General features: G+C 41.4%; 1 long non-coding RNA gene across 1 annotated transcript; it reads right to left on the bottom strand.

The window, feature by feature from the left end:
* Nucleotides 1-544: 544 nt before the first annotated feature.
* On the bottom strand, nucleotides 545-2269 carry LOC119088588. Its single transcript, XR_005092255.1, has 2 exons — nucleotides 2131-2269; nucleotides 545-717 (listed from the first exon to the last, which is right to left on the bottom strand). It is a non-coding gene; the product is annotated as an uncharacterized LOC119088588 (long non-coding RNA).
* Between the last annotated feature and the right edge of the window lie 11078 nt (nucleotides 2270-13347).

Raw genomic sequence — 13347 nt, 5'->3', positions numbered from 1 at the left:
CTCTCTGTAATAGTAATGACACTATTTGAAGTGTCATCCTTAGCTGAGATTGTCTCATATAGTCTCTTACTTAATTTTCGTAGCAGCCGTGGGAGACAGGTATGAGAACCCCACTTCAGCCAAAACTCGGGTCACAAAGGCATTAAATTTGTCACAGTTTTGTCAATTGTTGTAGTAAATTTGTAAAAGAAAGCTGACATAGAGAAGAATTCACATACCCTCAAGAAAACTGTGATTAAAATGAAAATCAAGTGGTTTCCTAATGAAACTCCGTAAGCAATGGATTCTGGGGTCAGTTAGATGGCTAAAGAGACTTTGGGGGGAAATTTCCTTCTAAAATCTTGCTGGCATTTAAGTGACATTTTGGTGAAACACCACAGAAACATCTGGTCACATCCTCCCAAACCTAATTTCTTCCCTAAATGTTGTTTTTAATATGTCACAGTTGTTAAATTTGTAACGAGTAATGCCCTTGAGACTAAACAACAGTGCCTGGTATGCGAAAAATGAACAATACATTTACAGCACCAAAAAGCAAAAGAAAAAATTTTAAATAAACATTTAATTGAGTACAAATAGTTTTAAAGTTATGCTGGTGGAACTTGCCCAATCTGTGTGCTCACATTAGCGGCAGGATGCTCCAAATAAACTCCATTAAAGCAAATGTGCTCTTCTTCCTTTGTGACATAACCAATGAGATTGAGTTCTTCCGACGGACTATGATTGGGAAAAAAACACTTGGTAGTTGGAAGGGAATCTTCCAGTCATAAACACTCCTGAACAAATATGTTGCCATCACCCAAGGAAAATGGAACTGGCTATTTAGAAATTGAACAATGGCTTCAAAGCAGACAACCAACAGCCACCCATGTTTACGAATCATCTAAGTTAGTTAGCCAAGGTCTACAGGCCTGATTCACTTCCTCTCTAACTCTAGAAGGATTCTTCCTGCTAGATAAAGCCTTGAATACTTGAATCTAATCCAGTGTATGTACTAGTCTCAAGCTGTATTTTGTTCTTTGCTGGATTTCAGTCCCATGTAATGGAAAGATTTACGAAGAATCTACTTGAGAAAAATTCAGAGCAGGGGTTGCAGCCAGGGAACTAGAGATGCCACTGAGAACAAGGAGCTGTGAATGTCATCTCATCAGTCATTAGAAAACACTGTCTTTCAATTTTATATATCGTCCTTTTCCACACACCAACAGGCAGATGCTGTTCAGCAGAAATGCTTTCCCACTGATACAGAGTCCCAGAGAAACCAAGTTGGCTCTGTCTGATGTGATTTGAAGGTTGTGTCATTCACCAACGTGGTTTTAAAAAATGTCCAAAACCTTTGGGTGGGTCAACGTGAAAATAAACACAGATGGTTCTTGGTAGAACAAGCCATTTTCCATGTTGGACTTAACCGTACAACATGGGATATATAGTTTTGTATTAGCACTACGTTTAAAGTGCATAAAAGCAGCTGGAGTGAACACAAATCAGACTTTCTTCCTAGTTTGGTATATATAAAATAGCCCCATTGCCATTGTTAAAATTTTTATCTTTAAATATTTTTAAGCAGTGAAAGAGTCAGATATGCATGACAAAGAACTTTTTAAATAAATCTGAACCATTTAAAAGTATGTTGTAGGCAAACTATTCCATTACTTCTGAATAATTTATTGTATATCTTTTACAAATGGTGTCATGAAAAGTGGGAAATTAACACTGACATTTATTTATTTATTTATCTATCTATTTATTTATTTATTATTCTCTACTTCACAGTAATTGGCCCAACTATATGCTTTGTAGCAATAGATCTCAAGCTTTAGTGTGTCAGAACTAATGAAAAGATTCAGGAAGCAGCTATTAGGCTCCAAAGCCAATGTGTAATTCAGCAGATTGGTTCTGGGGTCCAGTATTTATACTGCTCAGCACATCTCTGAGTAGAGCTTAGGCTGTTAGTCCTGAGACTGACTTTGATAATCACTGTTTTAAAGCAACAATGTCCACATTTAATAATAGTCTGCTTTGCTTGTGCCTCTGCCTTGGCTATGAGCCAGAGGAAAGAATATTTTAATGAACTGGGAAGCTGCTTGAGGCATCCTTGGCCAAGATTTCTGTGGTACCTAAACATCTCACCAACTCTTTATCCACAGATGTCCAGAGGAGACTTTCCATTTGTTGGAGTTCGGAAGAACTTATGCAGCCAAGGGTAGAGAGAGTAAGTAGTCTGTAGCCATCTGCAGAGCATCCACTGTGTATCACACACTGAGCTAGGCGCTAGGGATTCTGGAATGCCCTGGGCAGACAAGATCTCTTGCCTCACAGAGCGTACCTTCTAGAGTGTTCTCTGGAACCATTTCAATTTTTCATATTATTCTGAGATCCTCTATGGCAAGCAAACTTGTCTGCAGTTTGGACCACATGATCTTCAGCCAATGTGATGGGAAAATCTGGTGCAGAGGGTGGTTGAGAGGAGCATTCTGAGCACTGGATAGTCCTATACTCTAAGAAGGTCCAGAGGCCCACTGGAGAACCAGACCGTAGCTTTGAGTATCCTGGAGAGAGGAGTGAACTCAGGATAGGGTGAGTGCTGATCATGGAACACTTTTACTTTCTTATTTTGCCAAAGTCTACTTCAAAGCTGTTTCTGTATGTACCTTCAGAACGCCCTTGAACGTCAGTTCATCTTGATTTCCAAGGACCCAAGGGGAGCTTAAAATGCCCTATATGTCTCTCGAGCATGAGTTTCACAGAACTAAGATGACACAGAGGGGAATCACTCACCCTTCCTGAACATGCTCATAGAGAAGACTGCATGGCCGATGCTCTCCTTGGGTCTGGCCCTTACTTTTTTGGAGATGTTATGTCTAGGGGCTAGAATGATAATTTAGATGTATCTAGGGATGGGGAGAGGACCAGTAGAGTCAGAGATGGTTCCGTTTTCTCTTGACTTTATGTTACATCTGTTTGGTAAGATCTGGATAATGCTGGGACTTTCCCCACCATCTCTGTCATCCACAAAAATCCTGCTGCTACAGAGTTGTTAGTTGCAAGACCCAGAAACCCAACTCAAAAAGCATAAGAATCACAATGATGTCTGAATAACTAACCAAATGCCTCCTGTTTAACTAATCAAATGCCTCATACTGCCTATAGAATATATAGGCATATATATAGAGAGAATATAGGTGATGCAGCTGTTCTACAAGCTTCGTCATGGATTTTTGTGCTGGGCTGTGACTTCTGCAGCTCATAAGAGCTTTCTTTTTGAAGGTAGAGTACTTGACTTTAGGGGACTACTCCATGTTCTAGAATCTCAGGATATGGCTTGGTATAATTTTATGGTTCTCTAAATAAGACAAATATAAGTAATAGTCAGTAAGGCTAGAGATGTAGATGACATAGATTGAGAGTTGAGAACTCCACAATGCCATTAAATCAAGAGTTGGTTGAAGTTCACATAGTGATGTCTTTGACTCTTGAACATTGTGTAGCTCTGTGAGTTAAAGTAGGCAGTCTCAAGGCCAGTGCAGGATTCCAACACTCTTTCAAGGTTCAAGGACCTGTCACAACAGCTTATATAGAAGAGTTCACTAGCGCTTCTGCTCCCCACTTCCTAACATCATTTTTACTGAGACCTCACGCGAACTGGAGGAGTGAAGACATTATTCCAGAGCACTGAGTAGTCTTCTGACGGCAAACACAACTTTCCTATGTCGACACAAAGCAAAACAACACAAAAAAGGCAATTAAACAAGACACTGGGTACTGTGGAGGCTCTTGCTTCTCCCTCCCTCCCTGGAGGACCCCCCTGCTTCATGACTAGCAAAGGGATGAGAAGGCATTTGTTACCCCCGGGCTTCCTTGGGATTGCCTTTTTCACAGCAGTTCTCACATACGTACGAGGATAAATCCAAATTCTTTCACGATTGCCCAAACATAGGTGCCTCCATTTCCTTGGATCTCAGAGCTAATGAGTGAGGCTGGGACCACAGCTCTGGAAGTGTGGTCTCACACAGGTGGTGTTGTGTTGTCTGGGAGTCTGTCAGGGTTGCTAGCTCTGATGCTCGACCCTGTCACACTCACGAGGAACTGGGTGTAGGTGGCACTCTGTGGTTTATTGAGCCTGGGGGGGGGGATACCTAGCATCATATCCACAATAAATGCATTCTCTTCCAAAGGCACACAGTGCTTATGATGGGCCCAACCTTTCCACTGCCATTCTTTACCTTTGCTTTGTTTTTCCTAACAAAGGAAGGCTGAGGGAAGATTATCACTCTGGAAGATGCAGGGCTTTCTGGGTACCATTAGGACCCTCGGTGTGCCCTCTTTGTTGGATCTCCTCTCTTCTAGTGGAGCACAGGCACTGCTGTTCTTATCTTGGAAGTTAACTTGCTTTTTAATTGTGCTAATTTTAACTCGTTTGCAACAGACTTTATGAAACATCTGTCAAACCTACCCTTTTACTGAGTTATGAGGACTCTACTTATTCTGCCTTTGAGGAAGTCATCTTTGTTTGAAATCCAGATTATTTGTCTGATCTCTGCCCATTCTGGGACTTCAAGGACTTTGCAAGAGTTCTACCTCAGACCCAAACACAGGCTACCCACCCAGAAGGGATGCTGTTTCCTGAAGTGGGTGGGGCTGGTATTTCATTTATTTGTAACCATCAATGATGCTACAAGTTGCTTTGTGACCTCCCCAGAAATACCACCAGTAGTTGTTAATAAAGGAATGCTCCTTGATATGACCAAACTGAGAACTAGTAGTTCAAGACAAAAATAAATTGTTAATACTGCTTTATTTCAATGGGTTTTGGTTTTCAAAAATTGAACACAATAAAGTTCCTCAAGATTGTGTAGCTGGAAATATTGCTCTTGTTAAAAATGCAAAACCCTCTGGAGGAAATGATGCTCTGAGCTTTGGAGCACAAATAAATGCCAAACAGAGACCATAAATCATGTTTTCTTATACACTTGGCACCAGCTCTAAGTATCTTGAACAAATGTCACTATGTGTTAGACCTGGGGACCCTCACTTCTCTGGAAATGGTTGATTGCCTGTTGTAAAGTAGACAGGTCAGGGGTCAGAAAATCATGACTAGGGCACTGGCAGAAGCAAAGAAACCATGGAAATCAAATAATCTGAATATTATACGCACTCGGATGCCAAAGCTGTTCTTTGGGAAAGCCGTCTTGCCAGGCCGGTGTGTTCAGAATAAACTGGTTTGGAACTTGGGTTATCAACTCCCAGCCAAGTGAAAATGCTCTGAGACACAACCTTCCTAATGCTGTGACCCCTTAATACAGTTGCTCATGTTGTGGTGACCCCCCAACCACAAGTTATTTCATTGCTACTTCATAACTATAATTTGCTACTGTTATGAATCATAATGTATACAGCTGATTTTTTTTTTTCTGAGACATGGTTTCTCTGTGTAGCCCTGACTATCCTAGAACTCACTCTGTAGACCAGGCCATCAGAGTTTCTGATATGTGACCCCCAAAGGGGTCAGGACCCACAGGTTGAGGACTGCTAGCCTAGGTGAAAGTGGTGTTGCATCAAGCCATGCTTCCTACAAATCAGTGGGAGAAGTAAGGAGTCTCAGGTACTAAATTTGCATTCCTTTGAGAATATCTGTCCCTGTACAGTGTCACTGTCCTTTCTAAACAAACCAGCCCCTTCCTTTTGGGAGATGGGTTGCTCTGTAGGCAAAGGCCACAACTACAGGTTCTGGACCTACAGAACCACAGACTCACAAGAAATCAGAGACCCATCTCCAAGTTCAAGTCAACTTAAAAATCACAGTAGGAAAAAAGTTCTTATAAATGGAAGGGTCGAGAAAGCACCACCCCACCTTACCAAAACCTTCTCACTTCTGAAGAAGCTAGCATGACTGATTGTCTGACTTTTGCTCAAGAAGAACAAAGGCAAAGATAAAATGTTTTCAAAATCACTTTTCATTAATTGCCAGAGCAATGGAAAAGGGGCAATTGAAACTTGACTGGAGGGCTTATTGACGTTCTGTGTCGCTTCTTGTCACAGTGCCCTTGGCTACCCACATCTCTCCAAAGAGTATACAGACAGGAGTCACGGTTCCTGTCTTTAGTCTGATCACTAATCATTGCTGGATACTGCTGCCGCCACCTGAGCCTGCATGTGGATAAGAGGTAGGATGCCAGACTACCCTAGGGCCTCTGTGTGGAGATACTGGCTTATGACGCTGTCCTGTGAGCACCCGGGGATGGTTTGCAGCTGCTGTGTCTTTCTATTAAAACAAAATCTGGCCTTTTTATAATATTTTCATATCATAGTTCCATGTTCAGAGGACTGGAAAGTGCTCTCTCTTTTATTAGTGTACTGCATTTCTGAAATCATTGCTTCTCACAAAGCCTCGCCTCCAGCAAGCAGGCTGGCAGACTCACAATGACGTTCATCAAAAGAGCTGTGAGCAAGAGTGAATATAAGTGCCGGCCAAGGCTTATGGATTTCATTTGAGGCTCACTGTTGCAGCTTAATTTTTCACTCATTCCTTTTAGTAGTTACTTTGCTAATCACGTCCAGGTTGCCTCTGCTGATTACTATTATTACTACTTGGTAGTTAGTGTTACTGATATTAACGGAAGTGGCTGACCTGGTTGTTAGAAGTTCCTAAAACTTAAAAGAATGCCGCCCCCTTGTCAATTATAAAATGCTTCTTTTCATGCCTAAATAAATAAAATAAAATCAAGGAGCAAACCTTCATATTCATTGATTTATTATCTTGTCTTATACTCACTCAGTCACTCAGTAAATGCATTTAAAACCATGTGCCATTCAGAAATGTTTCCAAGGAACTGTTCAAAATGGTCTACGCCTAAAGCCATGTTAAAATAATGTTTGCACTTGAATAATGGCGTTTTGGTCTATTAGAGATACAAAGGCAGAATTCACGTCTCCAGTTCAGCTCAGCAGAGACTCTGAGCAGTTCATCTGAATCTGGAGATGAACAGCAGTGATACCAGCCATGTACTTCTTCACCACTATCAATCTACCTCTGTTCCTATAGCTCCACTGTAAAGACGGATCCTCGGCGGTGTTAGAGATAAAGAGCTCACTTCAAAAGCAATGACTACATCTGTCTTGTAATTAAGGAAATTTTTTGAAATTTCAGAAGCAGCTGCTGATGAGGGTTTTTTTTCCCCAAAGGATTTCCAATGTGGATATCACACACATTCTCTAGACAGGATGAAATTGATCAAATAGCCACTAGTGGCTAGCAATAAAATTCTGTTGTGGTGTCCTTAATCTGGAACTGCTTTTGGACTTCTGAAATACTGATTTAGGCATCATTTGTAATATGTGTCAATAAATATTTACCAAATAAGCACATGCTATGGGACAGACATTGTACTGGGCTCTGGGGACATAGTTCCAAGTAAAATAAATATTCATTGTGCCTTCACAGGACCTGAAATTCTGTGGGTTGTAGGCATAACTTGCTTTTCACTTTTACTCCCATAAAAATAACCTCAGAATATTTCTTTTTTAAAGGACGGAAAGCCAAGCCATCAGGCAACTCTGAAAGTAACTCATAACTTACTTAGATATTCTCGGTTTGGGTTCCCACACTGGAGACATTACCTTTGGCTTTCCATGTTGTTTTCAGTGTACATGAATTACATAAAGTAATGGATTTTGATGGCACATTCATACATGCATACAATATACTTAGATCATATTCATCCCCATTACCACAACTTCTCACTTCTAGCCCCTCCTCGGACCCTCCCTCTTTTCTCATTGTTCCTCCTTCTGCATCCATGATTTTTGTTTCTCACTAGATTTCACATATGAGGAAAGATATCTGATGCTTGTCATCTGAATCCAGCTTATTTTACTTAACCCGATGATCTCTAGTGCTATTCATTTTCCTGCAAATAACTTGCTTTTGCTCTTCTTTCTGGCTGACTATTACTCCATTTAGTATATGTACCACATTTTCTTTACCCATCGAGGGTGATTTCATGACTTGACTATTGGAAATAACTCTTGAGTAAACATGGATATGCAGGAATCTCTATCACATATTAGTTTTGATTTTTTTAGGGGGAGGGGACGGGGTAAATCCAGTAGAAGAGCCGGATTCTACTGTAGTCCAATTTTCAGTTTGAGGACCTCAGCACTGATTTCCACGGTGACTGTACTAATTTACATCCCCACCAGCAACCTATAACTGTTTGTCTTCCCACCCCCAAGCTCCACCTTCTTACTAACGTTCTTTCTTTGATGTTAACTATTCTGACTAGTGAATCTCGATTTATTTTTGATTCGCTTTTCCTTGGTGGCTAAGGACATTGAATATTTGACCACCTGGGGATTCCATGGCAGTAGCAAGAAAATCCACAAAGAAACAACTCTGGCTGTTCAACCAAAACAAACAAAGTTTTATCACCCATATTCTGTTGTAGAGTAAAGGACATCAGCTTTGAAATCCAGTCCCCTTTACCTCCAAATCTACTTCCCATTACATTCTTCTGTTAGCTGTCTCTTTGAATGTTGTTTGTTTATTTTAAATTTCAGGAGCAATCTTGCTGTGTCCCAGCAAAGCCCTTCTTTTTACTACTTTGAAGAATCATATACCCTTGACCTACGAAGTCAGACTGAACTTTGGATATACTTCAATTATAAATAACTTAATAGAAGAATTATAAAAATTAATAAGGCCAAAGTTCCTCACTAGAACTGATTAAAATTTAGATTTTTTTTTTAAAGAATAGGTAACAAAAGAGAAAGTCCAAAGATATTGATGGCAGAGGCCACAGTGCAGACAGGAAAAGAAAGTGGTTTCATACAGCAAGAGGTCAGAGATGTTTGCCAGAGCCGAATGGGTCTGCAGATAATTCTGAAGGCAAGGCTCTCAGTCATCTCATTCCTATGAACAGTCTGGAAGTGACCATGAATGCTCAGACAGGAGTATGCTTGAGCAAAGAAATTAAATTTCAGAAAGATTAGAAATCAATCACATCCTTTCACAAAGCACACTTAAGTCATTTGCCTGTACATCCAGATCACTCTGCTAGGATTTAACTTCTAGAGACTAGTATAAACAACAATAGAGATGGAAAAGGGTCAATTTCCTATCAGGAAACTCATCTTATTCAATCTAATTATCTGAATTTGTCACCCCACTCTCTCTAAGATGTTCAGCCACCAAAGAGAATTCAATTGCAGCCTGATTCTCAACTTTAATGCCCACAGAAACGGAAGTGGGGTGAGGTTGACCAGATGCCCTTTGGCATCCTACCATATGCTGAATACACACTGTCCAGCAATGCTCATCCTGTCCTGGGCAGCTCTGGGAGTCCCAGATTCCAAGCTGGCATTCTGTCCATAGCTCTGGAGTCAAATCCCTTCACATTCCAAGGGAGTTTTGTGGTTGATGCATTTTCCTCCTCCTCTCTACAGATAAAGCACCTCTTAAGTGATGAGTTTCAAGGGAGCTGCCATTCCCTATGAATTACCTCTCTTAAGAGATTTGGTGACAGGGCCGAATTCTTACTAATGGGAGATTACTAAAGTGGGCTGCCTACTTTCTGCACTATGACAATAATCCTAAAAGATCTGGGAAGATAAACAGGCAATCATTCCCTGTTTCAAATATTCAACATGACATGATACCAGGGTAGCAGAGACTCTGGCTCCTGGCTGATGGTGGGGATGCGTTCTGGGGATTTTGGAATGCTGGTTCACAAGCCAAGGAGCACAACAACTCAGGAATGTGGTGGCTGTTTTTAGTGGCTCACACATTTAAGCATCAGGCCTGCTTGTCCCTATATCAACTCCACATCTGCTTTAGTTGCCTAACTTGGGAAATGATGGAATTCTGTGCATTTCTCTATTACCAGATTACAGTTGGTCTCTCTTTATAATACACAGATGAAACATTTCTCTAAAACAAATTGTTTGTCTCTTACATGCCCTAATGATTGAACTTCAATGATGGAAGCTGTTTCATTCATTGTCTTTGTTATTCAATAATGAGTTATTAAAATGTATGGGTGAAGCATTAAAGATGGGCTCCCTGGAGCTAGAAAAGGCATCACAAGGTAGTCAAAGGATGCTTACTATTTTAAACTTCCAGAAAAAAAAAATTTTAATTCCACAGTATCTTGGAAAATTGCCCTGCAAATAAATTCCACAAAATTGAGTTTTTCAAGTGCTCCAGGCTAGGGTCAGCAAGATGCCTCAGCAGGTAAAGGCATTTGCTTCCAAGCCTGATGACCTGAGTTCAGCCCCAGAACCACAGGAGAGAACTGACTTCCACAAGTTATCCTCTGACCTCCATGCACACACTGTGGTACACATATACATGTACACACAAAAAGAAATAAATGTAACAAAGCAAAAAACTGCCAAAATACCTCCAAACTGTCCTTGTTTTAAGAGAGAGTAGAAAGGGAAACAGAGACAGACAGACAGACAGGAGCAAACCCGGGCCATAACATCTAATGAGGCCTCATCACAAACGTGATTAGGAAGTCTCCCTCCTACCCACATGACTCATCTTCCATTTTTTTTTCTGTCTTTAAGCCTTTTGCAGCATCTCCATGCTTTTGGCTGCCTCCACAGCCCCAACAGAGTAGGTAGGGTTGGCAAAATACAAATCCCACCACCAAGGAAGCAACCCTGCCGGCCCAGCTGGAGCCAGATCTCCCCCATACCTCACCAGCGGTGGCGGGGCTAGGGGCTTGGCATTGCCAGCTGCAGATGGGTGGGCTCCTTCTTAGAGAACACGTGGCCATGACCGCAGACACCAGATGGAAGCATTCATGTGTGAATTTTCCTGAAAAGAAGGGTGAGGATGCACCCTTTTAATGAAATGTTCTGTTTACCTTGGCAGTGAAGTCTGGATGGCCAGAATTCCTTGCTTGAGATTCAATAAAGGATACATCAGAGCCAAGGGTGTGAGGGGCCCTGAACTACCAGGAACAGTGGAAGGAGCTGAAACTGCTCAGGAAGAGCAGGAAATACTTCTAGAAGATCAGCCATCACATCTGCTCCCTCCTTTCAGTTGCCTGCTGGGAAATCATGGAGAGAACCATGCTAGGGACTGAACAGTGGAAAGGTGGGATGGCCTTGTGATCACAATTGTGGAAACTGAGTGTAACTAGATGGCATGTATTTAGACTCTTGGAAGTTCTCTAGTGCTAGCACCCTACAACTTTTCTGATCAGTTATGTTAATGAGTCTTCTGTTGTTACACGAAATACCTGAAGTGATTAACTTGTAAGGAAGACAGGTTTACCTTTGGTTCATTTTTAGAGGTCTCAAATCACAGGGGCCTGACTCCATTACTGTGGACTCATGAAAGGACAGACTACCACATTGGAGTGTACCTTGTAGAACAGAAACACTCCTGTTAGAGCATTCAGGAAGCAAACAAAAACAAAACAAACAAAACAAACAAACAAACAAACAAACAAAACAAACCGGGGAAGTGGCTTGGGTCTTGATATACTTTTCCAAGGCAAATGTCTATGACCTACCTGACTTTCTCTAACGAGATCCCATCTTTTCAAGTTTCTGCCCCCTCCTCACAGCACCACAGTGGTAACCAAATCTTTAGCACATGGCCTCCAAAGAACGTTTAAGATGCAGAGCTTAACATCAGTCAAGTCTCATAGAGAACACAGACCAAAGACTCTTTAGACAACGGGCTCTCAAGATGAGCTTCTAGCAGCAAGAGGCAGGGAACTTAGGCAACACAACCTCATTCAACATGGCTGAAACTTACGTCCATGAACCAAAATGTGCCTGGGAAATGTTCCCAGATATTCTGAAGATACAAGGCTTCACTGTCATATAAAATGCTAGCAAAACAGGTTTCTTTGCTGCATAATAATTTAATATATTAATAAGCTTTTAAATTTCATGCTTATTATATATTGCCAACACACACATTTTTTGCACAGTATTTCTCAAATTGATCTGTAAGGACTGAATGATGTCACAGAGTCCATTCAGTTCTGTGAAACAACAGCTTGGGGAATCATTAGTGTGCCTTCTTGGGATCTTACATCCTTTTGAAAAACCAAACAAAAAATATTGAACATGACCCACACTACCAATGAAAACTGATTGTACAAGAATGAAAATCAAATTTTGCACACAAGTTCTGGGGCTTGGGGGATTGTCACAGACTCAAGAACAGATCTGTGGGTTTTCTTGGACTCCAGGCAATAAATTTCTACCCTAGATGATTGTGGTGTGTTGAAAGAAAATGCCCCCCAAAGGGAGAAGCACTATTAGGGACGTGGCCTTGTTGGAAGAACTTTGTCACTGTAGGGGTGGGCTTTGAGGTCCCTTTTGCTCAAGCTTCCCTCAGTGTGACATCAATCAACTTCCTGTTGCCAGCAAGATGTAGGACACTCGGGTATCTCCAGCACCATGTCTGCCTGTGTGCTGCCATGCTCCCTACCATGATGATAATGGACTGAACCTCTGTAACTGAAAGTGAGCCACCATGATGAAATGTTGTCCTTTATAAGAGTTGTCGTGGTCACGGTGTCTCTTCACAGCAATAAAAATGTAACTAAGAAAATGGTATAAATTCCTACATAATTTTCTCTTAATTCTTATATGCCTTCAGTGTCCCAAATGGATTCACAAGTCTTCCTGATTACAATGCTTGTGTGAGCAATACCTAGTTCTCTCTACATGCAACAGTTGGAATATAAGATGATCATTTCGTTCCCATCTGGTGGTGCTTTTTTTGCTAAATTCTGAAACCTTGGGGGTAGGGCTAGCTGGAGGAAATGCATCATTGGGGGGCTGATCTTGAGGTTTCTAGTCCTCTCTTTGCTTCATCTAGTTGTGGGCAATCTCCCACCCTCACACTTTCTCTGTCATGATTTTCCGTCATGATGAACCACATCCCCTCCAGCGTGTGCCAAGAATAAATCCTCTTAAGTTGCTTCTTTCATGTGTTCTATCATAGCAGTAGAAAAGTGATTAATACAGAAAGGTATTCCTTAGACTGGCCTTTCAGTTGCCCCAAACTGAAAGAAGACTCCTGATGCCTTTGGGCATGTCCCAGTTTATCTTCTCTCTCCTGAATTCTCTCAGAAAGTCTTATTTAACGTGGTCCGTAAAGACATACTTGAAACTATTCCATAGTACTCTCAAGAGAAATACAAGTTTTCCTAACGTGAAAATCCAAAGAGGATGCAGGACCCTTATCCTGCAGGGACCATCGATGAAGCCTCTCCAGGTCTGGGTAGGAGCCACACCTGTGAGCTATCTCAGTGAGTCAGATTCGGTTCCCTCCTCCCATGCAACCTCTTTCAAGGCCCAGGCCCAGCTCAGATCCTC

The sequence above is a fragment of the Peromyscus leucopus genome, chromosome 9, assembly GCF_004664715.2.
Source record: "Peromyscus leucopus breed LL Stock chromosome 9, UCI_PerLeu_2.1, whole genome shotgun sequence".
NCBI classification, from domain to species: Eukaryota; Metazoa; Chordata; class Mammalia; order Rodentia; family Cricetidae; genus Peromyscus; species Peromyscus leucopus.
The sequence above is the reverse complement of the archived record's forward strand: the minus strand, read 5'-3'. Positions and strand labels throughout refer to the sequence as shown.